Below are 8,937 nucleotides of genomic sequence, written 5' to 3' on the forward strand. Positions count from 1 at the left end.
GAGAGAGAGAGAGAAGGGGGGGGGGCTGAGAGAGAGTGAGGGAAGAATGAGAGAGAGAGGGGGAGGGAGGAGAGAATAAGAGAGAGACAGAGAGAGAGGGAGGGAGAGAGAGAGAGAAGAGAGGGGGGGGGGGAGAGGTTGAGAGAGAGAGATGGAGGAGGGAGAATGAGAAAGAGTGAGGGAAGAATGAGAGAGAGAAGGGGGGGGGGGAAGGTGAGAATGAGAGAGAGAAGGGGGGAAGGTGAGAATGAGAGTGAGGGAGAGAGAGAGAGAGAGAGAGAAAGAAGAGAGGAGAGGAAAGAGAGAGAGAGAGAGAGAGAGAGAGAGAGAAGAGAGAGAGAGAGAGAGAGGAGAGAGAGAGAGAGAGAACTAAAAATTGTTACTCAATCATTGTCTTATAATAAATAAATAAATAAATAAATACATAAATAAATAAATAAAGGAAATAAAAATAAAATTCCCCTTTATTCAGCCCCAATGTGAAATTTGTCTTTAGGGTCTATTCCAAGGGTAGACTGGAATAACCCAGGCGTCAGCCGAAGTGCAGAGCCGCAAAGTGAGTTAGGGCGAGGTGGTGACTTGCTCAAGGCCACACAAAGGTGGGTAGTCGAACTCGATACCTTTTGGGTGCGAAGCAAAGACCTTACCGCTGAACTACGCTGTCGTGTTGACCCAAATTTGAGTCAGTTAGGCTATCGAAAATATGAAATCTTTGCTTCCGACCACCTATAGGAATGAAGCTGACGTCACCCAGCTCTTTGTTATTGTTTTTTAGACCGCCAGAGTGGGTGATTAGTACTCATTAAAATATAGATAGTATGCGCTTGGCTAAGAAGCTCATAACATTGCCATTCGGAAGTATAACGGACGAACACACGAAACTATGTGTAACCATGAACTTTTATAATCTGGTTAATACAGTTCAGTGAGAATAACTCACAAACGCGGATGGCAAAATATAACAACAAAGGCTTGAGTGACGTCATCTTCGAACTATCTATAGATAGAAGAAATTGAAAGGTCATTCAGGTCTTTGTTATTGTTTTTTTGCCAGCCACTTTTTTGAGAAGTTCTCACTAAATTGTATTATTAATCAGACTATACACGTTCAAGTTTACACATATTTTTTTTGTGTGTGTTGGTACGTTATATCCGGCTGGCGGATTTTGTGGCCATTTCAACTAAGCGCATAGCATCAAAAAGCCGCCACACTGAGATAGCAGCGGTCCCTTTCATGGAGATCGTCATCATTATTTTTTATTGTCCACCAATCAAAAGCCTGAATCCAGCAACAAACGGTTTCACGAATAAATACCAAATCCCAGCCCATTTCATCATCCCTTCATTGGCCAGGCTTATAGAAATGATGTGATTATCAATACAGCTGTTTGTGTTTGGATTCAAGTGTCATCTTGCAGGGATATCAACAGTAATTGGATTCAATAGTCTGATGTCACGCCCTTTTTCCAATACAACACACGAGCACTACGTGAGTTCTGGATAAATAAATTTTAAAAAAGCAATAACGAGGTAGACCGGGTGGTTGGATGGGAGCATCACCCTTGAATCGTATACCTATGATGTTCGCATGGGTGTACGATCCGATAGTGATGTCGTTTCTTCTTCTCTTTACTAGCCTATCCTGCTTCTTTGGTTTGTGATTGTATTTTTGACAGGGGATATTTTTTTTCTGTAAATCTTCTGCCTGTTTGTTCTTGGTTATTTATAATTTAGCTTATGATATCTTTAGGTTATGATTTTGATTTACATTTGTACTATTTTTGTTAGATTGCTTGTTTTTTTGTTTCAGCGGTCTCTCATATAACCTCAATTGTGTTGGAAGAGACCTAAAGCAACAAACAAACAAAACAAGCAATAACGAGGTAGACAACATAGTGTTATTTTTTCATAACTTTCTAGAAAGAAAATAAATTAAAAAACGATAAATATTGAATTGGATTCATTAGTCTGATGTCACTCCGGCCGGCAACGGCGGCCATCTTGGTTCTAAACAAAGAAAATCGGTACTTTTTATTCTTCAAGCGCACAAGATAGAACTTTTCAAATGTCTTGTGATCAGAATGTGTAAAAGTGAAAATATGATCAGATTTATAATGGTTTTTTTTTTTTCTCCTCTGGATACGCTTTTATGCTCGCCGGGGAATAATTTCATACGGCGTCCGCCATTGTTCCGACATTAGAGCCAGTTGCTAAGTTACTATGCGTCATTACGAGGGAAGTGACGTCATGACTGTTGAAGGTCTTTGTTATTGTTTTTGCCATCCGCATTTATGAGTAATTCTCACTAAACTGTATTAACCAGACTATAAACGTTCAAGGTTACACATAGTTTTGTGTGCTGGTCCTATAGATAGTATGCAGATGACGTCACTCAGGTCTTTGTTATTGTTTTTTGCCATCCGCGTTTATGAGTAATGCTCACTGAACTGTATTAACCCGACTATAAACGTACATGGATACACACAGTTTTGTGTGTTGGTCCGTCACACTCCCGGATGGCAACGTTATGAGCTTCTCAGCCAAGCGCATACTATTTGTAAGCCTAATCCTTAAGCTGAATGTGTAGGGGTCCCGATAGCTTAGTTAGTTGAGCACTCGCGAAGTCCCAGGTTTCAGAGGGTTTTTTTTGGCCAAGATGAGGGTCATTTAAATCGATCGATATATTATCTATTTCGTCTGTAAGGTTTCAATCATCCTGTTTTGCTGATATAGGGGAAATCCGAAACGTCCACATTATCCGTTTTCGTTGATTAAATTGAAGCTTACATTCAATTTCACAATGTTGTTCATTATTTCCTACAATTTTAATTCTAAATTCTCTTTTCTGAATCAAATTTCATCCCGACCAACGTTTTTATATTTGTAGGTCTGATAACCTAAAATGTAAAGGGCTCATACTTGTTGAAATGGAAATACTCTCAAATGTTGTCATTCAGAGCCATTAGACCCATGGAGTCGGAGTTTATCCCTGTTTCTATGGCGTGAAACGGACAATAGCAATTGTTTGCTATCCTTTGGATAGGACGCTGAGTCTATCGCAAAGTTTTTTTTCCGCCAAATCTAACACACTCAGCTACCCGTTCACTGCTGGGTGGACATGTGGTGGGGGGGGGGGGGATCGATCTCGGTACCTTTGTGTGTGAAGTGAGTGCTCTACCAACTGGGCTACGGGATCCCGGATACTCTTAACCCAACGCAAAATATTCTGTGTCCATTGCAATAATCGGCTCCGGTTGTCTGACCTGTGAAACTGGACACGATCCCGAGGTAATACAGGTTTGAGAGGCTAGGTCACATATTATTGTAATTCTTTTTGATGCTATGCGTTTAGGTAAAACGTTCACACCATCCGCAAGCCATGTTTACATTACCAACACACACAATAAGTGTGTATAGATAGAATGCGCTTGGCCAAGGAGTTCACACCATTGCCATCCGGAAGTAGAACGGACCAACACGCAAACTCTGTGTAACCATGATTTTTTATAGTCTGGATAATACAGTTTAGTGAGAACAACTCACAAACGCGGATGGCAAAAGACAAAAACAAGACATGAGTGACGTCATCTTCGAACTATCTATAACCTTTAATGTTATCGAAATGGTTTAGTGAGAACTACTACTCGTTAACACCCTGTCTAATATGTAATGATAACAAGAAGCGGGGTGACGTCAATTTCGTTCTTTCTATTAGCTGAGAGATTTGATTGCTAACACTGCCGTACTCTGGAAAAACCCATAATATTTTTAAAATTTGGCCAGAAAACTCGTCCTTCAAATATCGATCGATTTAAATGACCCTCATCTTGGCAATAAAAAATCAAAAAATCTCAAACCTGGGACTTCGCGAAGTCCCAGGTTTGAGAATTTTTTTTTGCCAGATGAGGGTCATTTAAATCGATCGATATTTGAAGGACGAGTTTTCTGGCCAAAATGTTTAAATATGGGTTTTTCCTGGTACGGCAGAACAGTGCTTGATATGGTGTTAGACTTATTAATTTTATTAAGGTGTCGAAAAAAGGTAGAGGATAGACCAACGTGACAACAACACCTCATGATATGGGGATACTATCTATATGATAAAATTTGGTAAGCGCCAACGTAATCATACGTGAGGTATTTATAGTATGGGAGTCCTCAAAATTTCGAACACATTTCCGACCACAGCTCAAAAGTCCAAATGTGACCCTTCGCCTCAAAATGGTATTAAGTCGGGTTGATTAAGATGTTGAAAATTTAATTCATAACCAGAAATATCAGACTTGTGTTGAATTTGTATGTTTTATTGAGGAAAATGGATTCTATATGTTAATGCCAACAATTTAAATTTTGACCAGTTTAACATTTAATTCGGGTTTTAAGCAAATGATTCGTTCCGATATAATACCGTTTTGAGGCGATGAGTCACAAATCATTAACCACGTGACGCTTACGTTCTTTTGTCATAGGAAGACAGAATGAAGGCTTTGATGTGGACGTGATGAGGAGACCAATGTCACAATGATGATGATGATGATGATGATGATGATGATGATGATGATGATGATCATGATGATGATGATGATGATGATGATGATGACGATGATGGTGGTGGTGATAATGATGATGATGATGATGATGATGATGGTTATAGTGGTGATGATGACGATGGTGGAGCGCAGAAGGTCAGTACAGTGGTAAAGAGAAAGAGATAGAACTGGATTGAGAAAGGAGAATGGGTTTGATTGTGCTGTAGATAGAATGCGCTTGGCCAAGGAGTTCACAACATTGCCATCCGGAAGTATAACGGACCAACACACAAACTCTGTGTAACCATGAACTTTTATAGTCTGGTTAATACAGTTTAGTGAGAACAACTCACAAACGCGGATGGCAAAAACAATAACAAAGGCCTGAGTGACGTCATCTGCATACTATCTATACTATTGATAGAATGTGCTTGGCTAAGAAGCTCACAACATTGCCATCCGGAAGTATAACGGAGCAACACTCACAACTATGTGTAACCAGGAACTTTTATAGTCTGGTTAATACAGTTTAATGAGAATCACTCATCAACGCGGATGGCAAAATACAATAACAAAGGCCTGAGTGACGTCATTTGCATACTATCTATAAGTTAACGATGGCTACGCATGGACACCAGGAGGAAAGAGGAGACAAGAAATGGAAGTCCAAAAACAAATGGCGGAGATTGGTGGAAATAGTGATGCTGGAATATTGTACTCCTGGCAGTGAGCAAGATTAATGCAGGGGGCGGAGGCAAATAGAATGAAACTGTTCTGGCCTTATGTGCCTCCTGGTGCTGAAAGAATGGGCATGATCTATAGATAGAATGCGCTTGGCCAAGGAGTTCACAACATTGCCATCCAGAAGTATAACGGACCAACACACAAACTCTGTGTCACCATGAACTTTTATAGTCTGGTTAATACAGTTTAGTGAGAACAACTCACAAACGCGGATGGCAAAAACAATAACAAAGGCCTGAGTGACGTCATCTGCATACTATCTATATCACCTTTCCATGTGCTCGAGGTCATTGGTCACATTGGAATATGTGCTCAAAGTGACCTACTTAGTGAAAAGTGTTCACACCTTTTAAATATTTAACATCACGATTGGTCATTGTGTTCAGCTTGACACATGGTATGTTTACAACTTTCATAAATAAAGCAGCGTGTTTGCATTGATAAGATATAGATAGTATGCAGATGACGTCACTCAGGCCTTTGTTATTGTTTTTGCCATCCGCGTTTGTGAGTTGTTCTCACTAAACTGTATTCACCTGACTATAAACGTTCACCTTTATACTTCCGGATGGCAATGTTGTGAACTCCTTGGCCAAGCGCATTCTATCTATATCCAGTCGTTGGACAACAACAAATCATGTGATTGATGACCTGGTTGGACGAAAACATGAATATAGATCGTTCCCATTAAGGTTAAGGTAATGACGAAATTTGTGGAATTTCCTTTCTTACAATACCACCCCCCCCCCCCCCCCTCGCCCTGAAAATTTAGATACCTTTAAAAAGAAATCGAAAACTCATTATTTAGAAGAGTTTATTTTGACAAAATAATAATGTGCTATATGTTTTAATTTAGGGTAGAAGGTATAGGAAGGTGTATGTACCTACAGGGTTTGCGTATGTGGATGTGGAGACGTTTCGGTATGCGGCTTTGTATATAATCTGAGTGATTATTCCTCTTCCTCCTTCCCCTCTTCCTCCTCCTCCTCCTTCCCCTCTTCCTCCTCCTCCTCCTCCAACACTTCTTTCTCCTCTATGACGTGTTGCCACGATATCAAAATCTATTCCTTTTCATTTTATTATCTTTTCACTTTTAATTTAGAAGAATTGAAATAAAAATTCAAATTTAATCACGTTAAGCCAGGACACTTCACGCGAACGAGAATAGGAAAGGAGTCAACAACCCCTGTATCTCATTTCACTTGAAAATTGATACGTTCATCTATTATATCGTTTATGAGCTTCATTGTATTTACAGTCCGAGGGATAAGGCACACCTTGAGAGGGATAGCCGCCATGTTGCCAAATATACAAACATTCCAAAACTAAATTACAACACTCCTGTTATACAATTTTCTTCTTCTTCTTCTTCTTCTTCTTCTTCTTCTTCTTCTTCTTCTTCTTCTTCTTCTTCTTCTTCTTCTTCTCCTTCTTCTTCTCCTCCTCCTCCTTCTTCTTCGTGGTAATGGGGTATTTTTCAATTGTGTTTCATTGCAAAGACTTTGTCTATAATTTCATTACTTTGATTAATTTTCATCAATGTTGACAGACAAATAATTTGAAGTCATAAAATTCCCATTTCTTGATTCTCACAGAAATCCTGTCGATTTTAAAGATAGAGATAGTCTAAAGCCAACAAATACAATGTTATCAGAGGAGTAAATAGAAATTGTATGCAGGACGAGATTATAAGTAGATTTGTGTATATTTGTGCAGCTATGTGGTCTAGTGGTATGACACTCGCTTTCGGATCGGAAGGTCCTGGGCTTGATCACCAGTCGAGGTGGTGACTGATTTTTTTAGGATGTCATTTTTTTCTTGTATTTTTCTTTCTTGCTTTGTCTGTCACTTTTTATACACACTTGTTCAGATCTTAATGTTGCTTATTACTTCCCTTTGTTGTATTATTTAAATTACGTAACGAGTTTTGATATAATTTTACTTCGGTGCAGAGAACGGAAAATTATTTTTAAAGGTGAAGGTCAGAAGTTATTAGTTTTTCGATATCATTATGACCTCTTATCTTCACCTTCGATTTGAATTGTTTGAAGCAATAACACGATGACGTCAAAAACGGTCATGAATGCATCTTTAGCTTGACAGACGCAGACTGCCGCTAATGATTATATTTATACCCATATCCCTTAATGTTTTGTATTTATTTCCAATTCCATTGTTTTTTTTTTCCAACAATAGTCTAGACTTTATTTTATTTCATTTTCTATACTGCATAACACAGTTCCTCTCCGCCTTCCTCTTTTCACTTAATTAATTGGATTCAATAGTCTGATGTCACGTCGCCCAGCAACGGCGGCCATCATGGTTCTAAACAAAGAAAATTGGCACTTTTTATTCTTCATGCTGGCTAGAACTTTTTATATGTCTTGTGATCAGAATGGGTAAAAGTCAAAACATTATCCGATTTATAATGTTTTTTTTCCCTCTGGATACGCTTTTATGCTCGTCGGAGAAATATTTCATAAGGGCGTCCGCCATTATTTCGATAGTTTAGAGCCAGTTACTAAGTTACCATGCGTCATTACGAGGGAAGTGACGTTACGACTGTTGAAGCGTATTGCGCACCTTTTAAAAATAATACCTATTGTTATATTTTAATTCGTGCTTCCTTACAAAGGAGTGTATCTACTCTTTCCTGCCCCATCGATGTTTTTGTTTGTTCATCTTAACAACGCCACTATCACATTATCTCATTCTTCTGTAGTGTTTAATTCATCGCGTTTTGTTGATAAAGGGGAAACCCGAAACGTCCACAGTATCTGTCTTCATCTAATACATTGAAGATTACAATTCAATACTTATCGTTTTTTATTAATTTTAGAAAGTTATTAAAAAAATAACACTGTATTCTCGACCTCGTTATTGTTTTTAAAAAATGTGTTTATCGAGAATATACGTAATGCTCGTGTGTTGTATTGGAAAAAAAAAAACATCTATGTTTGTGTTGGTTAGGTGTGTAGTGTGTAGTTTTGTGGACAATCCTGGAAAAGGCCAGAAGGAGAGAAATAACCAGTTAACTGCTGCTGTACTATGGAAAAACTGGAATTAAAAAAATATTTAGCCAGAAAACTCGTCCTTCAAATATATCGACCGATTTTTTTTTAAAAACGATCCTCATCTTGGCAAAACACTCTCAAACCTGGGACTTAACGGAAGACTTCGCGCCATAAAAGTCAATATTAAAAAAAAAGAAAGAAAAAAAAGAAAGATAAAAAAGAAAGAAAAATTTCCAGAAAAATAAGAAAGAAAAAAAAACAAAACAAAAAAAAATAAGAAAGAAAAAAAACCAACAAAAAACAAAAAAAAAAAAAAAACCAGCAAAAGCCTAGCTACGAAATACCGCCATTACAGGGTTTATACATACACGTCATCCGATGAATGCAATCATCAGACGACAGCCGCCGGCGAAAATCTTCAGTTTTAAATCCATTCCCGTTAAGGTTAATTGGATAAAATTTCAATTCCAAAAACAAAAACACACGCAAAAAAACCCAACAAAAACAAAAAATAAAAATAAAAACAGTTTGATCAACAATCTTCACATTTCATAACAAAACGGCTTATGTTTTAAATTTTTTTTTTTAGTTTTGAGTATTCATTTTTTTGCGCAATATCCACTAAACGTGCTCAAAACGCTTTACAAAGG

This window comes from Berghia stephanieae, chromosome 13 (assembly GCF_034508935.2).
Source record: "Berghia stephanieae isolate SIO BIC M18660-M18661 chromosome 13, UCSD_Bste_1.3, whole genome shotgun sequence".
Lineage (NCBI taxonomy): Eukaryota > Metazoa > Mollusca > Gastropoda > Nudibranchia > Aeolidiidae > Berghia > Berghia stephanieae.